Genomic DNA, 25135 nt, shown 5'->3' on the forward strand with positions numbered 1-25135 from the left:
TTGCTTCCACACCCCACGCTGGAATGTTTGTGAGGTGTGTGATGTTTTAGTGGGGTCACTGTGTTGTACTGATGCACTTGACAAGGTTTTGCTTCCTGTGATGGGCCCTGCATGTTCTCTGTGGAGTCCAGCACAGAGTAGCCCGTGAGAGTCCAGCACAAATTTTGTGGCCCTCGGCAAAACTGGGAAGTTTCATTGATGTTATTCCAAATTTCTGATGGCCCCTCATTTTATTTGTGTTGAGTTAATGCTTAAAAAAATTTTTTTTAACAGGAAAAATCCAGCCACACAGCAGCTTATAGTATATGCAGGTCTTTCTGCATGAGAATGTATATGGTGATATTTTGTGACTAAATAGAATTCCATGGTATGTCTGGGCCTTTATGGTGGGTCCCAGTTTTTTCCAGTTAGTAACAGTGAACACTCAATTTTTTTTAGGTTCCTATGGGATAAATTTCTGCAGGTAAAGTTGTTGGTTCAAAGGAATTCATATTAAATTTCATATTAAAATTCAATATTAAAATACTGATATACTTTAATATTGTATACATATAATATTGTATATATATAATGTATATAATATCTAATATACTTTAATATTTAATGTTTAATAAGAAGGAGGATCGGCTAATACTTCCATCAACATGGTTATAAGAGTGCCTTTCCCCCTACATCTTAGCCAGTGTTGGGTAGCTGTACTACTTGCAGAGAGAAATGATCTCACGATTTCCATTTGCCTTTTGCCCCCTTGTATGAAGGAGGAACCTTTGCTTGAAATCATGTGGATTTGAATGCTGACCCCTCCACTCACTAGGTGTGGGAGCCTGGGTAAGTTTGCCTCTCTGGGCTCAGTTTCATCATCTGTGAAATAGAAAAAAATGATGTGAAGCTTAGTGACTTGAATTCTGTGGATACATTTACATCTGCATTTATAATCTATCTTCCATCAGTGGAGCCCTTATTAACTCTGGAATGTGGCTGATAGTTTTTTTTTTTTTAACGTGCCATTGAAAAGATTAACATATTCGTTTTTATAAAGAAAATTAAAATGTCAAACATTAGCGTAAAGGCTTTTCAGCCCTCTCCAAAGGTAAAAACTGGATAGTTTTGGAGAGTAACCTTCCAAACAATTTTCTGTAGGTTTCTAAGTCCTTCATGCGTGTGGCCACTCAGCTGTGCTGGTTGACTCCTGTGTAGGAGTTAGTGCTGGATCACACACTTGAGTGATGTGAGAGACTGGAACGTGGAAGCTCCAGGCTTGAAAATGGGCTGATTTCACCATGTCCTGGGACAGTTTGAGACCAGAGGGGTAGGTACCAAGCACAAGGTGAAGCTTGCGGTCTGTGTAATGATTAGTTTTTAGGGCAAAAGTTTGTCTACATGTTCGTGAGATCCTACTTTCAAGAATGAAGTTGAACGCCTACCTAGGATGCCACAGGCCAGCAAGTACAGGTGACCTTCCTTTATGAGTCCTTAATCCTCGAGTTGGGGAGCCGGGCCTTCAGAACCCAGGGGACTGGGTGCTGGGTGGGCGTGTCCGCTCTGAGTTCAGTGCAGGTCCCGGTTGTGCTTTGTTGCAGCACAGCGGCGCTTGGTAGGGCTGGGGTAGTCCTCTGCTGCGGATCTGGTGGGTGTGTGCTTTGAGCTACCTGAAGTGTTTAGGGTTCCGATCGTTCATGGAGCTGTCATTGAGAGCGCCAGGAGTCCTAGGCTTTATCCAGCTGCAGCAGTGAGGAAGGCTCAGCAGGTGTGCAGCCTGAGGAAGAAGGGCTGGGGATGCTGGGCCAGCCCGCCCCCACTGGTTTCCCTGGGGTGCTTTCAGCCCCTCGGTCCCCGGTGGGCTGCTAATCCAGATGACCCCCGTAAGTCCACCAAGGTATGTGCCACTGTACCTTTGGGATTTGTGGAAGGATTCTCAGGCCATTGGTATCTGTTTCTTAGGGGTGGTGGTGATGCTGGGCTGAAATTCCTGGGGGAGAGGAGAACATTGATCAAATCATGGAGGAGGCTGATTGCTTTTTTCACCCATCTCTTCTGCAGTGAGTCTCACGACCACAAAGGCAGTGTTGATTTCAAGGTGTATCTAGAAGTTTGTAACTACCACGAAGTTCTGATGTGCTGTTTGGGGCTTCTTGGGTTAACATAAATGTCTACAGAACTGTGTTTGCTTACACAATTATATTTGGTACGTTAAGGCTTGTCTCTTGACCATCTCAGTGTTTCTCGAGCATTTGGACTGTGATCCACAGAAAGAAACACCTTTCTCTTGAAGACCTAGTGTGGACACACATGCACACACACACACCCCACAACTGAAACAAGTTGTAGAGAATTGTTACCTTTTTGTGTGTGGTGCACTTGACTTTATGATTTCTTGCCATTTCTCTACATAGTATGCTGTCTGTGAACTACTACACTGATTTCCCACCCAGTTTGAAAACCTGGGAGCTCTGGATATCAGCGCCTGGCACAAAGTGTAGGAACTTGGACATTTCTTGAATGAGTGAGTAGATAAAGGTGGCTTGAAATTTTCTAGATTTTCATGAAAAGTCCCTCTTTTTCCCTATGGACCTTCACAGTCTGTCAAGAACCAGGGTATGGTGGTCAGTGAGGTGAGCGCTGTCTCCTGTCCGAGGTGAGGTGAAGATGCCTGGGACGACAGCTGCAAGTGGGAAGCACACCCAGGAGCCGCTCAATATGGTCACCTCCATTGTCCACCTGGCTGGATAAAATCCCCTTAGAGTGTGAGAAGGATCTCTCCTGGGTTCTACGCTCGACTCCAGCTCCTTTTGCTATTTCGTCTCCTCTCCAATTCCGTGGTTCTCAACTTACCTGCACATTAGAATCAGCCATGGTCAGGTGTACCCCAGACACACTAGATGAGACTCCTTGGGGTGGGACCCAGGCACTAGCATTTTTCAAGCTCCTCTAGTGACAGACAACTGTCCAAGGACCTCTGGTGGGTTCTTCAGAGAATCCAGAGGGGAATGGTGCTTTGGCCCTTTCCAGATTGTTTATTGGGCAGGTGGCCAGTGGCACCGGGCTCTCAGGCCAGCCCTGAGGCTGAGGGCAGCTGGTCCTGTACCCCGCCGCTCCCCTTAACTGCCTGCCCAGCCACCTTCAGTCCCTTAGGCCTTCAGGAAGTCTGGACATTCTTCTGGGGCAGGCTGTTTTACTGGGCGTGGCAGGGGGAAGTTTGCACCCACAAGGCCCCAGGGCGCTGTGAATCATGACTCACCAGGAGTGACCCAGCAGTCTTGCCCCAGGAGGTGACTCTCCTGCACCTGGCGCGACTGTCACCTTGGAAGAGGTTTAAAAATACAGATTCCTGGACTCCCCACCTACATACAGAATCCAAAGGTCTGGGGTGGGGACAGGGTTTCTGTTTTTAAAAGAAGGCAAATTAAAAAATAAAAGTGGGTCCTAATTCCTACTACCTGGTTACCTCTACATTTTAAAAATTTTATTGGTAACACATGCACTTGGGAAAATAGTACAGAAAGGTTTGTGTGTGGAGTTGAGCCTGGGGTTGAGCGGCCTTCTGCCCCTGAGGGAAGCTGGGCCAAGGCCGGGGCTGATGGGCACAGCAGGAAATGAAGGACCTTGGTCCCAGAGCGTGCCAGCCATTGCATTTACTCAGCTTGGAATCCTGTTTCAAGGAGCAGTTCCCCGTTGCAGGAAATCAGGGTGGGGTGCAGACCCCCAGTCTCCCTACCTTGTCAAGAGTTACTGGGTGCACTTTAGAAAGAATTTCTGTACATGTACTTAAATATACGTATTCCTGAAAAACGATACAAAAAGGGTCACATGCACGCTCAACTGCACTTTTTGTTTTCAGTTAAAGTAAGTTGGAGGGCTTCCCTGGTGGCGCAATGGTTAAGAATCCGCCTGCCAATGCAGGGGGACATGGGTTTGATCTATGGTCCTGGAAGATCCCACGTGCCGTGGAGCAACTAAGCCCGTGCGCCACAACTACTGAGCCTGCGCTCTATAGAGCCCGTGAGCCACAACTATTGAGCCTGCGCGCCTAGAGCCCGTGTTCCACGACAAGAGAAGCCACCGCAATGAGAAGCCCACACAGTGCAAGGAAGAGTGCCCTTGCTCCTTGCAACTAGAGAAAAGCCCACACACAGAAACGAAGACCCAATGCAGCTATAAATAAATTTATAAAAAAATAAGTTGGAGCTCTTCCTTTGCCAGCCTGTACACACTTGTACCTTGTATTAGTAATGAATATTGTAATGAAAAAGGGTGAAGATACCTGCCAGCTCCATTTTCCGGATGAGGAGAGTGAAGCTTGGGTGCCTGGCATTGTGGCCACTGCCCTGTGCAGGGCTGGGTGCGCAGCGGGTTCCTGGGGAGCCCTCGGGGCTGCGCTGGCCACTGTGCTCGGACGACATGGAGCCTCGTGGGTATAGTCACCCACCCACCTGGGCAAGTGTTGGCCACTCTGCCTTGCTCTCCCCGTCTGTAAGGGAGGATGAAATGGTGTGATGCCTCCCACGGAAGGATATCCGCCTCCCACGGAAGGATATCCGCCGCCCACGGAAGGATATCCGCCTCCCACGGAAGGATATCCGCCTCCCACGGAAGGATATCCGCCTCCCACGGAAGGATACTCGCCTCACACGGAAGGATACCCGCCTCACACGGAAGGATACCCGCCTCACGGTGAGCAGCGAGTAACTAATCCTGGCACCGGGGCCGCAAGAGAGCGTTGTCCCTTTCTCCAGGGGAGCCAGACAGTGGGGGACGCTGAGGCACCTAGGCCAGAGGAGGGCGCTCTGGGGGAGGAGGGGGCCGCCGAGGTCGTCGGGGAGAGGCACCGGGACGACGGACCCGCCCCGAAGGGAAGGCCTGGGCCTCCACCCAAGGACAGCACGAGCGCGGCAGGTGGGCTCCGCGGAGCCGCCTGGGACTCGACGTCTTGGGACATGACGTCCCGGAGACTAAGCTGCTCAATGAAACCCGTTTTAAATCGGCTGGCTCTGCGCGCCTGGCGGCTGCCCGCGACCCCACATAGTGGGCTCCCCTCCAGATGTCCCGGCTTAGGTAGGCGACCAGCGGGGTCACCGCTGGTACAGGCTCACGGCAGGCAGGGGTGGGACAAGGGGCAGGTGCTTGAAGGCCGAGGGAGTTATTTCCAGGCCCTGGGCGCCGAGGTGGCCCCGTCTGAGGCTGGGGTCAGCTGTCACCCCAGCTGGTGCTCTCAGCGGGCGCCAGCGATGAGGGTTTCTCTTCCTGAGCACGACTTCGCAGGGCTCGGGGGCCACCGCACTGGAACCTTCCCCAGAGGCCTCTCCTTGTGAACATTTTCTCCAAGTTGTGCAAATACTGGAATTCTTTTGATTTGTGTCTGCCCCCTGGGGTGCCCTTTCACCCACTGTTGAGAAGGCTGTCACTTTATTTTTTTTGGTTCGTCTTCCATGTCATCTCATAGGACCCTCCCTTCCCCCATTATCCTCTATGCCCCTTGTTTCTAATCCTGTCGTGATTTTATTTACTGGTTTACTTTTGCGTTGTGTCTGCTTTTCCTGGAGGTCGTGTGTTATTCACTGTCATTGTGCCTGTCACCGAGTGGACATCCTTAACCATATTTGATGGGATGAGGGGATCCCCATTTTACATATGAGAAGACAGAGGCACTGAAAAGTTAAGGGGGTGCCCAAACCAGGAGCTGAACACGTATCTGTCTGCATCTGCCCTGTCTAGAATGTACTTGTGAGCATTCCTTGTCTAGCTGAAGCTCGGGTTCAAATTCAAGAGGATTGGGACCTTGAGCAGGTTACCTTAACCTGAGCCTCAGTTTCCTCATTCAAAATAGGGATGACACTGGTTAACTACCTCCTGGGGTTGTAGGCAACAATTTCTTGTTTTGGGGGCCTGGCCAGGGACTGGAGGATGCCCATGTGAGCTGCATAACCTGGTCAACTGGACGAACTTGGATTGAGTTTGAGAACTGCCTTCAGACACACCATTCAGTGATGCAAGCGGATGCTGGAATCGCTTTCCCTCACCCGCAGAGCCATGCACCCCGCAAAGTCCTGGGCCCCCACCCCTCCCCCGGGGGCAGCTAGGGTCGTCCTTGAATATCCCCTTAAGGCTGGGAGCCTGGCAATCTCATGCAGGGACTCACTTCCTGTTTGGGCCTGGAGTTTGGAAGGTTGAAAAACAGCCAGGGTCAGCTCTTGAAAATGGCTGGGCCCGCCCACCAGAGCCTTAAAGGGACAGTCCTCCTAGGGCAGGGCTTGTACCGGGGATTCCTGGCGCTGAGTGGGTGCTGATGAATGGGCCCAGCGACCCTGGTGTCCGGATTTGAGCCCAGGGAGCCTGCCGCCAGATCCCGCAGTGCTCCTCTTTTCCCCTAAGGACACAGCCCCAAGCCCCCTCCCACCTTGCACCACCTCCCAGTGCCCAGTCCAACTGCCGGACTATTTTGGAGGGACCCACACTGCCAGGACCTCACTCCCTAATTCTGTTGAACTTTGGTCTGGGCCTTCATTGTCAAACTGGGTAACAGTACCCTAGGCTGACTGAAAATTCCATGAAGTCCTGTTTGTTGGGGGTGGTGATTGAAAATTCCATGAAGTCCTGTTTGTTGGGGGTGGTCCACTCAGATGCTGACGGGGTCAGATCCATGCGTGAAGCTGGCATCCCCAGGACGAAGGTGAATTGCAGAGTGCACAACGGTTTAAGGAAGCTTGAGTTCAACACAGGCTGTTGGCTCAACTGAGCACCTTCTGTGGGTGGGGATGGCCTTGGCCTTCCTTGGGTCAGGGCACCTGGGAGAATGGGTGGATGCCTTTCCAGGCTCCTTCAGGCTCCTCACCTTGCCCACCTCTAAAATGGGCCCTCTCACCGGCCCTGGATTTGGGGTCCTGGCTTGGGATACTCAGGAATCCATGAACTGTAACTCGCACTTACTTGTTCTCGGGGTTTAGTCCCTGCTCCTGGACCACCCCTCTCCCCCCCAACCCCGCCCCCGCAAACTCCCTCCCATCCCCAGACTGTGCCAGGGTTCTGGTGGTGTCTCGGGTCTGCCCTCCAGGGTTTTGCCTCAGAAGTCCTTCCTAGTCCCAGCTGTGGCTGTAATCCTTCCATTAGCCTGTGCAGGAGACAAACACATGGCTGTGAGCAAAGCAGGCTTGGGCTTTTTGGCCAAAACAAACAGGAAGTCCACCAATCCTGCAGGAATTTGTGCTGTGCCCACAGGGAAATGAAAGGCCAGTTGTGCTGGTAACCCCATTTCTCCACTGTCTCTTGGGTGCTTTACGTGCATATATCCCATTGCAAGGTTATTGCAACCCCTAAGGCATGTGTATGTGTCTGTTTTGCCAATGGAGAAGCTGCTGCTCAGAAAGCCTGAGTGACTTGTCTGAGGATACCCAGCTGGCACTCAAACTTGGAATTTCACCTCTCTAGTCCAGACTCCGTCTGTGTGATTTTCCTTTACCTGATCAAGGCACAATCCTTGTTGCCATGGAACTTGTGATCCGGTGGGGAGTGTGTCATTCGGGATCATTTTATGTGTTTAACTTTGTTTTATATTCACTCCAGTTAAATGGTGATGTTTCGTGGTCTCAGCATAAAGAGAGAGAATAGCTTCTTTTCCACTCAATCATGCCTTTTCTTCAGTATAAAAATGGGATTCTTTATTAGAATGGCTGGCACACTATTTAAAGAAACAGAACCACACAGCAGGACTAAAAAAGTAATGCTGATGTACAATCTCTGGACAGAGGATCTGAATATCCTGGCTCCACCCCTGATGAGCTGTGTGACCTTGAGCAAACCCACTTAACTGCTCTGTGCCTCAGTTTCCTCATCTAAAACATGGATAGGTGGTTGTTATGAGGCTTAAATGGAGTTAATGACTTAATAATCGAAAGTTCTTATAGTAGCATTTGCCATTTAGTAAGCACTGTAGAAGTGGTTTTTTTTTTACTGTGATAGAATGGATAAATATACTATGGAAGGTAAACATACTATGGAAGGGGGAATTCCCTGGCGGTCCAGTGGTTGAGGCTTCACATTAGCACTGCCGGGGGCGGGGACAGGTTCGATCCTGGGCAGGAAACTAAGATCCCACAAGCCGCGTGGCATAGCCCCCCCCAAAAAAGGAAGGGTCCTCACCCATAGCAGATAGAGTTAATAGCCCCCTTGGCCCCTCAAACCCCTAGGGCAGGCTTGTCTTGGGGATTCCTGGTGGTGAATGGGTGCTGATGAATGGACCCAGGGACCCTGGAGTCAGGATTTGGGTCCAGGGAGTCTGCCACCAGATCCTGCAGTCCTCTTTTTCCCTAAGAATCCTCCTCCACCCCACTTTTATCGCAGAGGCAATAGTTTTGACATTATTTTGGTACCTATCTTTCTGGACCAGGAATCAGTAACTACAGCCTGTATGTAGCCTCAGGGCCAAATTCTACCCCCGCCTGGTTTTGGGAATAAAGTGTTATTTACATTCGTTTGCTTACATATGGTCTAGGGCTGCATTTGCATAGTTGAATAGTTGTGACCTTACGGTTCACAAAGCCCAAAATGTTTACTCTCTGGTCCTTTACAGAAAGCTGACCTCTGCTCTAGATCATTTATCATTATATATAAAAAAAAGGAATTATATTGTAGGCATTTGTTTAGCAGTTTGCTTTTCTTCACTTAATATTAAATCAAGGACCTCCTTGGGAATTCCCTGGTGGTCCAGTGGTTGGGACTCGTGCATTCACTGCAGAGGGCCCGGGTTCAATCCCTGGTTGGGGAACTAAGATCCCCTCAAGCCGCGTGGCATGGCCAAAAAAAAAAAAGGGAAGGAAAAAAAAAGATCTCTCCACACGCAGACCAGCCTGCTGCTAGTATTTCAGAGTTTGGCCATCCCATAATTTATTAGCCCATCTCTGTGATGTCATTTAGTTTATTTCCCTGTAGTCTATTGCAAAAAGTGCTGCAGTGATTCTTTTGTGTATATGTGTGAGATTTCTAGATACCAAGAAATAGAAATTCTGGGTCAAAGCATACATACATTTAAGAGTTGGATGGAGACTGTCAAATCTTCTTCTCAAAAGGCCAGTTTACCATAATTCAAAAAGATACATGTACCACAATGTTCATTGCAGCTCTATTTACAATAGCCAGGACACGGAAGCAACCTAAGTGTCCATCAACAGATGAATGGATAAAGAAGATGTGGCACGTGTATACAATGGAATATTACTCAGCCATAAAAAGAAACAAAATTGAGTTATTTGTAATGAGGTGGATGGACCTAGAGTCTGTCATACAGAGTGAAGTAAGTCAGAAACAGAAAAACAAATACCGTATACTAATGCACATATATGGAATCTAAAAAAACGGTACTAATGAACCTAGGGGCAGGGCAGGAATAAAGACGCAGACATAGAGAGCAGACTTGAGGACACAGGGGGGAAGGGGAAGCTGGGACGAAGTGAGAGAGTAGCACAGACATATATACACTACCAAATGTAAAATAGATAGCTAGTGGGAAGCTGCTGCATAGCACAGGGAGATCAGCTCGGTGCTTTGTGACCACCTAGAGGGGTGGGATGGGGGGGTGGGAGGGAGATGCCAGAGGGAGGGGATATGGGGATGTATGTATACATCTAGCTGATTCACTTCGTTGTACAGCAGAAACTAACACAACGTTGTAAAGCAATTATACTCCAATAAAGATTTTTTTAAAAGCCCATTTTATACTACCCCCAGCAATGTCTGCAAGCACCCATTTTCCCATATTGTCTCCACACTTGAAGGTTGAACCTTGCCAAATTAACTTTGAATTTATGGTACAAAGTTGAATTTATAGTTCTCATAAAAGCCTGAAGGGATTTTTGGAAATGCATCAGAAAATTGCTATTTAAGTTCAGCTGAAAGAATTCACAACTGAGATTAGCTAAGGAAATTTTGAAATAAAGAATTTAAAACTTATAAAATGGTAATAATTAAAAGTTAGGTGTTGGGAATTCCCTGGTGGTCCAGTGGTTAGGACTCTGCACTTTCACTGCTGAGGGCGTGGGTTCGATCCCTGGTTGGGGAACTAAGATCCAGCAAGCTGGGAGGCGCTGGGGGCACGGCAAAAAAAAAAAAAAGGTGTTGGCACAATGAAACAGGATAGATACTCCAGAAAATATACTTGGTATTCCATCAGAAAATAGCACAAATGATGGAAGGGATGGATTAGCCAACAAGTGGTGTCAGGGAAAACAATATTTGGGGGAAAAATTGTTAGCGCATCATCTCATGCTCCCAGATATTTTGAGAGATTAAAAAGTTAAATGTAAAACATAAACAAGGAAAATGTTTGTGAATGCTTAACCTTATAAGCGTAAAGAAATGGACAATCTTTTTTAAAAATAAAAAATTGATTGTGAGCATAAATTTAAACTCTTGTTCATCACCAATATGAACAAAATTGAAAGGAAAATGGGACTGTGACATGTAATACACCAAAAAGGAAAAATAGGGACAGGGATTCACAGGCAGAAATGCAAATGACAAATCAATATATGAATAGAAAGTTCAACCTTACTTTGTGAAATCCAAATTTTAAAAGAGATACTGAGGTTTTGTTTTTTTTTTTTTTTTTTTGAGATACTGAGTTTTGAAATGATAAGTGGATACTACTCAGCACTGGGAAGTCCGGGATGATGTACCTTCATACATGTTGTTCCTGAGAAGGCAAACTTCCAATATTCCAAAAAATTAGTTGGCCATCTGTATCAAGATCTTTAAAAATGGTCCTAGCTTTTGATCCTATAATTCCACTTCTAAACATTTACCCCAAGAGGGGAATAATCAGAGTTGTGGAAACTGCTTCTTATGCAACAATATGAAGTGTAGTATTATTTGGAATAGAAGACACAAAGAAATAATATAAAAACCTAGTGATAGGGGACTGATAAACACATCTTATTAGTTTCACTAGGTGGAAAATTATGAAGTCTTTATAAAGCATGCTCTTGACTATTTCAAGAAGTGGGGAAATGCTCATAATATAATGGGAAATGTGTGCAGCATGATCTTAATTTGGCTAGAACAGTGCCTGGTAGCTAGTTTTCAGTAAATGTGAGCTACTATCATTATTGATGATGTCAGACCCTCAAATGATCATTCATTCATTCATCGCTCAGTTGCACACGTATCAGTGTTCCGGCTCCTTGCCTGGTCCACCCTGTGTGAGCCATTTGGGGAAGGTTGTAGAGCAGTGGCCCCAGGCTCCTTCCCCCGGTCCCTGGACCATCAGCTGGCTCTGTTTCTGGCTAAGCACTGCCATCTAGAGGCCTCTGGCCCACATGGCAGCTGTCCCTTGCAGCCCCTCCCGCTGACACTGGGCTCCAGCCCCAGGGGTGGAGAGGGCCCGGTCGACCCTGCACCCTGCCCCACGGGAGGTCTACTTGGTCAATGGTAGAAAGACCCTTAGGTCAAGATCCTTACAGGGATCAAGGAAGCCTTTGGGGCCGTATTTCTTAAAATGTGGCCCTTGAACCTGCATCGGTGTCAGCTGGTGGGAGACTTAATAGTAAAGATCCAGGGTACATCCCAATCCCCCTGAATCAGACCTTGCTGGGGGGAGGTGGTGGGCAGGGGTGCTGAATAGCTAGAATTTTAACATGCTCCTTGGGTGATTCTGATGCGCATTGAAGTGTGTTTTTGTTTTTAATTTTTATTAGAGTGTGGTTGCTTTACAATGGGGTAGTTTCTACTGTACAGTAGAGTAAATCAGCTATACGCATACATATATCCGCTCCTTTTTGGATTTCCTTCCCATTTAGGTCACCACAGAGCAGTGAGTAGAGTTCCCCGTGCTATACAGTAGGTTCTCATTAGTTATCTATTTTATACGTAGTATCAATAGTGTATATATGTCAGTCCCAATCTCCCAATTCATCCCGCCCACCCCTTTCCCCCTTGGTATCCATACGTTTGTTCTCTACGTCTGTGGCACATTGAGGTTTGAGAGTCATCGATAGACCATTGATATTTTATAATTTAATGGGGGTCAGAGCTTGGCATAGAGCCTTTGACCCTGGAAACATACATATAGATAGATATATTTTAGGAGGTTCCTTGACTCCATTTTAAGACTTTTTAAAGAGCAGTTTTAGGTAAGCAAAATTGAGAGCAAGTACAGAGATTCCCATATTATACCCGCCCCCCACCAGGTAGCCTTTCCCATTATCAACATCCCCTACAGAGTGGTACATCTTATGAACTTAGACTGACACATCATAATTGTCCAAAGTCTATAGTTTACATTAGGGTTCATCTGGTGGTGTATATTCTATGGATTTGGACATAAGAATAATGACAGGTATCCATCATTATAGTATCATACAGAGTATTTTGCTGCCCCCCAAATCCCCTGTGCTCCACCTATTCATTCCTCCCTCCACCACAACCCCTGGAAAACACTGATCTTTTTACTGTCTCCCTAATTTTGCTTTTTCCAGAATGTCATATAGTTAGAATCATATAGTACATAGCCTTTTCAGACTGGCTCCTTTCACTTAATAATATGCATTTAAGATTTCTCCATGTCTTTTCATGGCTTGGTAGCTCATTTCTTTTTAGTGCTGAATAATATTCTATTGTCCAGATGTACCACAGCTTACGAATAAAGCTACTGTAAACATCCACGTGCAGGTTTTTGTGGGGATCTAAGTGTTTAGCTCCTTTGGGTAAATACCAAGGAGCAAGATTGCTGGATGTTGTATGGTAAGAGTATGTTCAGTTTTGTAAGAAACCACCAGACTGTCTTCCAAAGTAGCTGTACCATTTTGCATTCCCACCAACAATGTATGAGAGTTCCTGTTGCTCCACATCCTCACCAGCATTTGATGTTGTCAGTATTTCAGATCTTGGCCATTTAAGTAAGTATGTAATGGTATTCACTGTTGTTGTAGTTTGCATTTCCCTGATGACATATGATGTGGAGTATTTTTTCATATGCTTATTTGCCATCTGTGTTTCTTCTTTGGTGAGGTATCTATTAAGATCTTTGGCCCATTTTTTAAGTATAAATTTATTTATTTATTTTTGGCTGCATTTGGTTTTTGTTGCTGCTCGCAGGCTTTCTCTAGATGCGGCGAGCAGGGGCTACTCTTCGTTGTGGTGCGCAGGCTTCTCATTGCGGTGGCTTCTCTTGCTGTGGAGCACGGGCTCTAGGCGCGTGAGCTTCAGTAGTTGTGACACGTGGGCTCAGTAGTTGTGGCTCACGGGCTCTAGAGCACAGGCTCAGTAGTTGTGGCACACGGGTTTAGTTGCTCCGTGGCATGTGGGATCTTCCTGGACCAGGGATTGAACCCATGTCCCCTGCAGTGGCAGGCAGATCCTTAACCTCTGTGTCACCAGGGAAGTCCTGGCCCATTTTTTAAAAAGGTTATTTATTTCCTTATTGTTGAGTTTTAGGAGTTCTCTGTGTATTTTGGATAACAGACCTTTATCAGATGTGTCATTTGCAAACAGTTTCTCCCAGTCTGTGGCTTGTCTTCTAATTCTCTTTACACTGTCTTTTGCAGAGCAGAAGTTTTAAATTTTAATCAAGTCCAGCTTATCAATTATTTCTTTCATGGATTGTGCCTTTGGTGTTATATTTTAAAAGTTATTACTATGCCCAAGATCACCTATCTAGGTTTTCTCCTGTGTTATCTTCTAGGAGTTTTAAGAGTTTTACATTTTACATTTTAGGTGTATGATCCATTTGGGTTCATTTTTGTGAAGGGTGTAAGATGCTGCAGCCAGAGCCACAGTGAGCCCCGGAGAGAGAGAATGCTGACCTGCTGCTCATAAACCCTCTGGGGCGTGAGTGGGGCTGGCTCTTTTGCCCACATACCCTGGAGAAGGGGGAAACCCTATTTTTTGTTAGTCTGTTCAGTACTCTTTGTCATGGGGATAGCTGCACTTTAAAAATTGCTGATTGATAAAATAAGCAGTGATTTGAGTGTAATAGAGTAAAATCCTAAAGGTACTGTGTTTGTTTAACTTCTCTCTTCTGAGCAACATAGTAGAGTTAGTAACTAATACCTTACCATTGCCAGGTACATGAGAAGAAGTGTCACAAAATAGGATTTTGCAAATCCTAGCTCATCACCTATTAATGCTGTGACCTTGGTCAAGTTACTAACTTCTGAGTTTTCTCATCTGTGAAAGAGGATTCACAAGAATATCCTACCTGTGGCAAAGACTGCTCATTTTCCCCTAAGATCGTTTCTCCCCTGAATTTTAGCCGGGGCTATGCCAAATGAAGACTGCATTTCTCAGTTTCCTTTGCAGCTATGTTTAGCCTTGTGACCAAGTTCACCAATAGGGTGTAAGTGATGTGGGGAACTTCTGGGATGGGCTGTTGCCATTCTCCTCCCCTTTCCTCCTTCCCCTGAGCTGGACTGCAGGTGCAGTGGCTGGAGATGGAGCAGCCGTCTGGAACGTGGAGTCGTTTTAGGAATGGAGAGTGGAGGGCATGCATAGTAGATGGACAAGACAGAAGAAAGTTGTTTCTCTGATACCGTGGAGCTGCCACACCAGCCCTGGACCACTCCATAACAGATTTTTATGTCACAGAAAAGTAAACTTCTATCTTATTTAGGCCACTGTCATTTTGGGTCTCTGTTACTTGTAACTGAATTTAGGCCTATTAAATGCATGACCTCATAGAGTTCTTGGAAAGATTAAATGAGAGACTATGTACAACTTGCTTATTGCAAGAGCTAGCACATTATCAACACTCAGTAAATGTTGGCTTCTTGTTGTAACTTCTCTAGCATCTAATTATAATAGCTGTCCCTCATCTCCAATGAGAGCTCTAGAGGGGAGTCCTTCTGGAAGGAAACATGATCAAGACTGTTGGTTCCAAACAATAAATAGTATCTGGGAATTCCCTGGGGGTCTAGTGGTTAGGACTCTGCGCTTTCACTGCCAAGGGCCTGGGTTCGATCCCTGGTCGGGGAACTAAGACCCCACAAGCCACGTGGTGCGGCCAAAAACAAAACAAAACAACCAAAAAAACCCCAACAGTATCATCATCATAAACAACGAATTCAGTTAGAAATGATTTCATTTGCGCTCTTCTGTTTACTAGTTTTAGCTGACAAAGCTTAGCTTTCCAAGTTTGCATGGTATTTTAATGGCAAGATAAGTCATACATTCTTTTATTTTTAAAATTTTATTATTTATTTATTTATTTAGGGCTGCATTGGGTCTTCGGTGGCTTCTCTTGTTGCGGAGCACAGGCTTTAGGGGTGCGGGCTTCAGTAGTTGTGGTGCATGGGCTTAGTTGCTTCATGGCATGTGGGATCTTCCCGGATCAGGGCTCGAACCCGTGTCCCCTGCATTGGCAGGCAGCATACATTCTTTTAAATAGCTGTGTTTACAAACACATAGCTCCATTATTCCACATTTGAAACCCAGCCTTTCAAAACAATTTAGGTGTATTCTTCTCCTTGGCTTTCTCTGTTTTAGAAAACATGTTGGAATGCTTTCCCAGAGTCAATGGCCGCAGTTCAGCTTTGTGCTTTGTAACCTATGGGTGGTCTATTTGTCAAATATTCAGTGATATCTACTGTGTCCAATTAACATTTGTTTGACTCAGCTGTTTCTAAGATCCCGTTTAGCTCTCAAGGTCTCAGTATTTTGGTTCTGCAAAATACTGTGAGTTTTTAGAATGCAAACCTTGATTCCTAAGGAATCCCAAGGGAAAAAGCACAGGCAGAGTAAAACTGAAGGAAGAAAATTGTAACAAGATTTGTTATCAATGGATGAAAGGAAAGAGAAGATAAAAATCAAGATGGTTACTCTTTAATGTTTAAAAAAACACTTCAAAATCAACAATATTAAATGTAACATTTGGGGGGGTGGATAAAACCTATTACTACTCTACATTGATATAATTTTTAAAAAACCTGAAAGTACTAATATTTTTATTATGGCATAAAGCAGTATTTTATATGTTAACTCAATTTTTAAATGGGTTGTATTTTAACAGCCCATCAATTGTTTGATAGGTAAATTGGAAACTATTTTCTCTGTAGAAAATAGTAAAATAATAACATTTCCCAAGCTAGCCCAACAGGCCCATTTAAACTAAATGGTAGCTGAATTATATACTTATAAATATGGTTCGAGTTCTGGGGTCCAGGAGAAACTTTAGCTTCATTTATTGAGATAACCATGCTTTTCTTAAAATTAAGTTGTGTGGGCTTCCCTGGTGGCGCAGTGGTTGAGAGTCCACCTGCTGATGCAGGGGACACGGGTTCGTGCCCCGGTCTGGGAAGATCCCACATGCCACGGAGCGGCTGGGCCCGTGAGGCGTGGCCGCTGAGCCTGCGCGTCCGGAGCCTGTGCTCTGCAACGGGAGAGGCCACAACAGTGAGAGGCCTGCGTACTGCAAAAAAAAAAAAAATAAATAAATAAAAATTAAGTTGTGTGAAGTGAAATTCCTATTCGTCGTCCCTCTTGTTCTTGTATTTTGTCTGATTATTTTTCTTTAGGCCAATCCATATCAAGGTTTTAGCTGCCCTTCCCTGAAGGACAGGTACCGAATCCTTTTAATGTGCTTGATAAGGCACCCATCCCTATTTATGAACAGTTTTTTGGTTGTTATTAAAGCATCTCCAGTATCTGGGCAAGAATAAATCGAGTAAGTCATGTTCCATAAGTCGCTTGTGATCATACACCTTGCCTTATGTCTTTTTTTTTTTAAGGGATTTTTAATTTTTAATTTTTATTTATTTGTTTGGCTGCGTTGGGTTTTCGTTGCTGCGTGTGGGCTTTCTCTAGTTGTGTCGAGTGGAGGCTACTCTTCATTGCGGTGCACGGGCTTCTCATTGCGGTGGCTTCTCTTGTTGCAGAGCACAGGCTCTAGGCACGTGGGCTGCAGTAGTTGTGGCACGTGGGCTCAGTAGTTGTGGCTTGTGGGCTCTAGAGTGCAGGCTCAGTAGTTGTGGTGCATGGGCTCAGTAGTTGTAGCTTGCAGGCTCTAGAGCGCAGGCTCAGTAGTTGTGGTGCACGGGCTTAGTTGCTCCAAGGCATGTGGGATCTTCCCAGACCAGGGCTTGAACCCGTGTCCCTGCATTGGCAGGCGGATTCTTAACCACTGCACCACCAGGTTAGTCCCTGCCTTGTGTCTTAATGGGAAACCATGAAGAATCAGAAGAGTGGATCTAGAGATAAAAGCCAAGAGAATTTCTGAGAACAGAGTGCAGGAACCATCCAGCCAGGAGTCAAGGATAGAATTGAAGTTCAAATAGAACAAGGACTTTGCCTCAAGAATTTGAGTCAAGTTGACTGTGGTTTTTTTTGTTTTTTGTTTTTTTGTGAATACTATTTCTTTCTCATGCTGTAAATTCTATTTTATTTTATTTTTTTTGGCTGCGCCGTGTGGCATGTGGGATCTTAGTTCCCGACCAGGGATCGAACCTGTACCTCCTGCAGTGGAAGCGCCGAGTCCTAACCCCTGGACCGCCAGGGAAGTCCCTGACTGTGTGTGATTTCAGCACGTATGCAGTGACCCCCTTCTCTTTTTCTTCACTTTCCGCAGAACCCAAAATTTATTGGGGTATCCACTGGATTAGGGCTGCTGTAACACATGACCACAAACTGGCTGGCTGGAAGAAAAGACACTTATTCTCACAGTTCAGGAGGCTGGGAGCCTAAAATCCAGGTGCTGAGGGGGGCTCCCTATGGGGGAAAAGAGGGAGAAACGGCTCCAGGCCTCGCTCCCAGCTTCTGGTGGCCTGAGGTGTTTCTTGACTTATGGCCGTCTTCTCCCTGTGTCTTTGCATTGTCTTCCCTTTGTTTGTGTCTTTATGTCCAAATTTCCCCTTTTTATAAGGACATAAGTCATATTGGATTAGAGCCCACCCTAATGACCTCATTTGAAATTGATTATCTCGGTTAATCTGATGTCTTCAAATATGGTCACATTCCAAGGTCCTGAGAGTGAGGACCTTGACATCTTTTGGGGAGGAGGCCCAAGCATCCACCCTCCTCAAGGGAGGTCCCACAGTGTATGGCTGGCCAGCGGGTACTAGCACCCAGCTCTCTCTAACTTTCCACATTCCCCACCACATCTCTCTAGAGCTCCATATTTACCCATGTGAAAGGGGGCTGCCAACTGCACGTGAATCTTACAAAATATCTAGTGTGGGAATCATTGAAGGATCTTTGAAGAATCCAGATGGCCCCCTTTCCAGATGAGCAGGCCCAGGGCAAGGAACCTGCCCAAGGTCCCGGTCCAGGGACAGAACAGGACTCTGGGGAAAGGCTTTGCCTGGGAGGCCCCATAGCCACAGGTTGTGAAGGAAAACCTTGGGCCACCTGCCTAAGCTGGAACCCGGCTGTGGAACTCGCTAGCTTCGTGACCTTGAGCAGGTCGCATGACCTCTCCGAGCCTCAGTTTCCTCACAGTCATGAGGATCAGAGGAAGGGCCATATTGGGGACTTCCCTGGCGGTCCAGTGGTTAAGACTTTGTGCTTCCACTGCAAGGGGCGTGGGTTCCATCCCTGGCCGGGGAACTAGGATCCCGCATGCCGTGCGGTACAGCCAAAATAAATAAATAAAATAAATAATTATCCTATTAAAAAATTTTTTTTTTAAAAGGAAGGGCCATTTACAGGGTGCTCAGAACTGTGCCTGGCGAGCAGCGAGTGTTCATGAAGGGTTAGCCAATTGTTGTCCATCTCAGGGCCATTCCTCCGAGGGTGGCTGTGACCCTTGTCCTGCACCGAGGCTTGGCTTGTAGTCAGAATCCTGACTTCACTTCTTGGATGTGTGATCTTGGGTGACCAACTTCAGGTCCCTGAGCTACAGTTTTCCCATCTTTAAATGGGGTGAATGATATTCCCCATCACAGAGAGTCATTATGAGGCTTAAAGCGCATTTATTCATTCAACAAATATATATTGCGGTCTTTTACTGCAGGAGTCTATCTAGAGATAAACATTAAACAAATGAATGAGGGACTTATTTAGCAAGTGGGAAGGATATAAGTGCTGCAGGGAAAACAAAGCAAAGAATGGGAAGGAGGTAGAAAGGGAAAGAGAGGGGGTGGCAATTTAAAGACCTGAAGGGGAGGAGGGAGTGAGCCATGAGGGCACAGAATGTGCAAAGGCCCTGGGGCAGGAGGGTGCCTGGTGGGTTTGAGGGACAGGATGGAAGCCAGTGTTGCTGGAGGAGAGCAGGGGAGCAGAGAAAAGAGAGAGGCGGAGGTGAAGGCAGAGAGGGACAGAGGCTGCTGGAAGGATCTTGGACTTACAAAGAGTTCAAGTTTAGCCACTGCAAACATTCCACTCATATTTTTTGGGCTCTGCCTTGTCCCAGGAACTGTCTGGTACTGGGGACAGTCCAGACCTCGAAGAGCTCAGCCCTGTACTTGGGGGATGTTGGGGCTTTGCAAAGGGGCCAGATCTGGGGAGTTCTTGGGGTTGTATCTGGGTCTTCTTAGTTTGGGACCAGAAATGGGTGCTCTGAAAGGTTTTGGAAGCAGACAAATACACCCTTTCAACATCTAGAGTCTTATCTATTAGACATGACTTAAAATTTTTTTTCCTAGGGGTGATTGAAGCCCACTGTTCGCTTGGGTCTCTTTTTCTCCTGTGCCCACCGGTGGCTGAAGTTAGTTCATTTGCCTTCTCCTGCACTGCTGCTGGCAGAACTCTGCCAGCCTTTGGGTTGGATACAGGTAATATATTCTGTTGAAGAGCAGGCATTCTTAGTATTATTTAAATCTTTGAAACATTAGTCTGTTGAATATGGAACTTGAATCCGATGGGGCCTTTGGACCAAATTCTTTTCCTCACTCCCATCTCTCCCCCATCCCTCCTTCTCCAGTTCTTTCCCTCCTCACCGCTCCCCCCGCCACAACCCTGAGTTCCTTCCTGGTTTTGTTCTCCCCAAATGATGCCAGTTCCTGTGTCTGTGTCTCTGTGTCACTTGCTGTTTCTCTGTTCTGTCTCCCTATCCCTGTCTTGACTCCGGCGATATTGACATTTGGGGCTGCATCCTTCTTTGCTGTGGGGCCGTCCTGGGCACTTTGGGAAGTTGAGCAGCATCCCTGGCCTCCACCCACTAGATGCCAGTAGCACCCCCTCCCCAGTTGTGACAACACAGATCGTCTCCAAACACTGCTAGCTGCCGCCTGGGGGACACAGTAGCCTGGAGAACCTCTGGCCTGTCCCCTTCTTCATCCCTCAGTCTCTCTCTCATCAACTGTCTCTCTCTGTCTCTGGCCAACACGAGCAAGTAATCAGGGCTGACTGTCCCCAGGGCTGGGAAGCCAGGCTGCACCACATCACCCGCATTTCTTCTGGCCTGTACTCCACCCCCTTCTCAGTTTCCATGGGGTTGAACCGTGAGCTGGCAGAAGAGTGGGAATGGGGACTGAGGCCAAGAAGAATGTTGGCCTGTTCTGCCCGTGTGGGTCTCAGAGCACCTGCAAGATCACGGGGTGGGTGCTTGTTAAACCTGGAGGTTCCTCTCATTGAGACCCCTTCTTTTGGGCTTTGGATAAACACAAGTGACAGTGGCCTATGGCCTGTGTCTCAGCTTCCAAAAGCTGCCTCAGCAGATGGGTAACTACTGCGTATCCTCGGCCTTCCTGTCTCTCCCTGGAACGCAAACTAAGTGCCAAGGGTCTCCTGAGTTCTCCATGGCTTGGGCTCTGGCAAGGGGGCTGAGGTACCTGGGGTCAGTCACGTCTAAATTCTAAGCTATCAGGTGCTGCCCCAGAAACCCAAGTGTGGGCCCGCGCCCTGTCCTGGGTGCACATCTCCATGGCACATCGCCTCCTGTTCCCTCAACTGCCATGCTTGGCCCTGACTCCCTTCTCCAGGTGAGCTGTGGAGTGGATGCTTTGGCTACCCCCGCACTGTCAAGGTCTACATGGGAGGGGGCCACGGCAGGTGCAGAAGGCTGCGGGATAATAGCGACACAGAACAAACGTATGGACACCAAGGGGGGAAAGTGGCAGGGAGCGGGTGGTGGTGGCATGAATTGAGAGATTGGGATTGACATATATACACTAATATGTATAAAAGGGATGACTAATAAGAACCTGCTGTATAAAAAAATAAAATTAAATTTAAAAAAAGAAGGCTGCAGGATGGGAGAGCAGAAAGGGCTCACACAGACCTGACTTGGAATCCAGATTCTGCCACTTAACCAGCTGTGGGACCTTGAGCAAGTCACTTCACCTCTCTGAGCCTCTGTTTCCTCTTCTATAAAACAGCGATACCACCACCTAGTGGCATATCTAGCTTATGTGATGCCTGGAGTGGGTCATTAAAAAAAACAAAACACTCCTTCCCCCCTACCATTTTAGAAATGGCTTTATTCAGATATAATCCACATCCTATATAATTCACCGATTGAAAGTACAATTCAGTGTTTTTTGGCATATTAATTAAAAAACTTGTGATGAAATATATATTGCATGATTTAGCGTTTTGACCATTTTTAAGTGGCCTTAATGACATTAGCACCTCCTCTTTATGACAAAATGATCTTCTGTGATGTCGGTAACAATCAGCATCTTCTGGATTGGTTCTTTGGTTTTAAAACGAGGGAGTAACAACTAAAAGAGAAACAAATGTTTCATTTTAAAGATGTTATCTGAATTCAGGAAGGTGTTTCATGTGTGAACTAGAATTTGCACTTATTGAAACAAAAATAGGACACTTCGAGGGTTCCCCCGTCTCACTGTCCTAAACTGTCCATACAGGGACTTCCCTGGTGGTCCAGTGGTTAAGACTCCGAGCTCCCAATGCAGGGGGCACGGGTTCAATCCCCAGTCAGGGAACTAGATCCCACATGACGATCCGGGCGGCCAAAAAGCAAAAGCAAAAGCAAAACCAAAACTGTCCACACAAGATTTTAGGAGGTAACTCCAGCTTGACGTCCTCGTCTTGGGCCCCCCCCTTGTTTACATGGACTCTGCTGTTTGCACGCAGCCGTACTAAACACCAGGGGGGCGTCAGTGACTCGACCTGCACCCGGAGAGGGTGACGCCCAGCATCTAGGAATTTACTCCCAAAACAAACGTGGGGGGCCGAGTGTGTCTGGCTGTGTGGCTGGGTGTTCTCAGAGTGAATTGCCACTTAGAATACAATGTTTATGAAGGGACAAGTATCAGTACTAAACACGTGCCGCTTTGAAGTTTCTGTGTGTTATGAAAACTCGGCGGTAACTAACGGCAGCAGCTGTTTGGAACTTAGGCCAGCGAAGCTATTTTGGGGGAAGAGTACTGTGATGGTGAGGATAAAAAGCGGTCCAACTTGTGGTCGATTTCATTCTTGGCTTCAGCTCTGTACAGATGAGATACAGCCTCTGATTGCCTCCATCAGGGCAGCTGCTCCCCGACCCGCTGGCTTGTGGATGAGCCTAAGAGTTCAGGTGCAGGAAGGAACCCAGCACGCTCTCCAGCTCATCCTGCGTCATGGGCTCTGCTACCTACCTGATGCCCCATCATGATCGATACAGGCCGATGCTGCTCTTGCCACTGACAGGTCTCTACCTCGCACTTAGGAATTTTTCTAATCTGGGGTGTGGCTCTCACTCAGGCATAAATCACTGTGTTCCCACTGAAACTCTTCTCCAAGAGGCCAAGGAATATGGAATTGTCAGCAATCGAACTTTTTATTTATTTATTTATGATTTTTGGCTGTGCTGGGGCTTTGTAGCTGCGTGCGGGCTTTCTCTAGTTGCGGCGAGCGGGAGCTACTCTTCGTTGCTGTGCTCCGGCTTCTCATTGCGGTGGTTTCTCTTGTTGCAGCATGTGGGCCCTAGAGCACGCGGGCTTCAGTAGTTGCGGCGAGTGGGCTCACTAGTGGTGGTGCACGGGCTTAGTTGCTCCACGGCATGTGGGATCTTCCCCGACTAGGGATTGAACCCTTGTCCCCTGCATTGGCAGGCAGATTCTTAACCACTGGACCACCAGGGAAGTCCAGCAATCGAACTTCATGATGTTTTTCTATGTAATTTTCTGGGTAACCCACGTTGCTCTGAGCCTTCTGCTTTGGGGATATTAGTTGAAGCTCACGTAAGATCCCTTTTTATTAAAACCCTCAAAGTAAATTCCACCTATGAGGTGTCCGCCTGGTACAGACAGTAATGGAACTGCCAGGTATTTAAAGATGGGCTGGGGGCAGAGGGTTCCCGTGTTAGCTGTGTCCTAGAGTGATTTAATACCGGATGAAATCCTGACACTGTCCTCCCAGCCCCTCCTCCCCGGTCCCAGAGCTGCGCCTCACATCATCCTTGAGGTCTGGGCATCAACTACACGCTGACCTGCCTGCCAACCATGCCACAGCCGGTGGGGCAGATGCTCACACCCCAATTCGGGGAGGAAGTCCTGAGGCTGAGCGAGCAAACCTCCCAGCCGCCACGTCCTTCTTAGCCCCGCGTCTGGACACCAGGACTCCCCTGAATTGTGTGTCTCTTTGTTGGGGGGGGCATCCCTGGCACCTCTCACTTGGTACCACGCAGGCCAGTTTCTCTGGGACTGTTCCCCACCCCTTGGCTGTCAAAGTCTGAGGTCAGCTTTGTTCCAGGTCTGTTTGGGGTTTTCTGGTTGCACCTCCTCTTGGGCCCTATATCAGTTTCCTGGCGCTGCCGTAACAGAAGACCACAGACTGAGGGGCTTCAAACAACAGGAATTCATTCTCTTGCAGTTCTGGAGGCCAGAAAATCAAAATCGGGGTGTCCGCAGGGTGGGTTCCTTCTGGGGGGCTCTGAGGGAGAATCTATCCCCCAGCTCGCTCCCGGCTTCCGGGGGTGCCGGCAATCCTGGGTGCTCCTGGACTGGTAGTGGCCTCGCTCCATCTCTGCCTGTTTTCACATGGTGCTCTCCCTGTGTTCTGTGTCCAAATTTCCCATTTCTTATAAAGAAACCAATCATTTGATTGAGGGCCTTCCCCTCCCCCAATCCAATATGACCTCATCTTAACTATAGCGTCTGTAAAGACACTATTTCTACATAAGGTCACCTTTTGAGGTTCCAGGTGGACATGAGGGCCCCCATCTCTTCCTGATTCACAGCTCACATCTTCTTGGTGACCCATCAGGGCGAAGGGCCCGGGTGAGATACCTTCCCAGAGAGGCTGTCTGAGTCTTGTGGTGCACGGGACCAGGGATGGAAGCCAGAGGCTTGAGAGGTGGCCTCTCACCTGGGGAGGGGATGCAAAAAGGAGAGGTTGGGGGAAGGGGAGGGGCTCCAGGGCTAGGATGGGAGCCCAGCAGGGCAGGCGAAGACACTTTTTAATGTGGCTTCCTGCTTGCGATGAGAGAGAGAGACAGAGAGAGAGAGAACTTGGAGCCAGCTAGGCGGGATCTGAACTTGGGCAGTTCTCTGCTCAGATCTGGAGTTGGGGTCCTGAGGGAAGGGCTGTGTCACTCTTAGCCCTGTACCGCAGATCCATTAACTCAGACCTGTGGAGGTGCAGCTGAGCTGGAGGCCCATCAGGTAGGGGCACCCTCAGAGAGAGTGACCAGGGCAGGCTGCTCAAATAGACGACCTTGAAAAGCCCTTCATAAAGTCACATATCCGTCTCTGCACAGCCTGGGATGGGAGGTGAGGCCTGGGGGTGCGGAGTGATAACCCATGGAGTATGGAGGGGCTTGGGCAAGGGAGTCGTGGCTGAAATACTGTCCTCGGGACCTGCCCCTGACAGCCTCCTTCTCTCTAATTACCCTGGTGACTGTGGTTATAAATCCTCTTCACCTAAGTCTGGGTGCCTGGCAGGCTGAGCATCAGATGCAGCCATGCCAGACCCTGCTCTGGCCATTAGCAGCCCTGCCCGCTGAGTGGACCCTCCGGACCTTTCCCCTGCTTTGCAATCCCTCCTGTCTCTTTGGATGGACCCCGTGGGAGAGAGGAGTCAGGTGACCCTGATTGCCCTAATATACTCTGTTATGAGCTAAAATGTCCTCCCCACCCCGGAACCTCAGAATGTGACTCTATTTGGAGATGGGGTCTGTGGAGAGGGAATTACGCTAAAATGAGGTCATAAGAGTGGGCTGTAATCTAATATGACTAGTGTCCTTATGAGAAGAGGAGATTTGGACATAGACACGGAGAGAGGGAAAACACCATGTAAACACACAGGCGGCCACCTGCAAGCCGAAGAGAGACCTCAG

General features: G+C 47.5%; 1 protein-coding gene across 1 annotated transcript in view; it reads left to right on the forward strand.

Moving 5' to 3' along the window:
• The window catches only part of CUNH16orf72 (chromosome unknown C16orf72 homolog), a 56565-nt gene that overhangs the window by 27078 nt on the left and 4352 nt on the right, over positions 1-25135 (forward strand). The gene's annotated exons all lie outside the window — the stretch shown is intronic.

This window comes from Monodon monoceros, unplaced genomic scaffold (genome assembly GCF_005190385.1).
Source record: "Monodon monoceros isolate NGI ecotype Baffin Bay Population unplaced genomic scaffold, NGI_Narwhal_1 Super_Scaffold_13, whole genome shotgun sequence".
NCBI lineage: Eukaryota > Metazoa > Chordata > Mammalia > Artiodactyla > Monodontidae > Monodon > Monodon monoceros.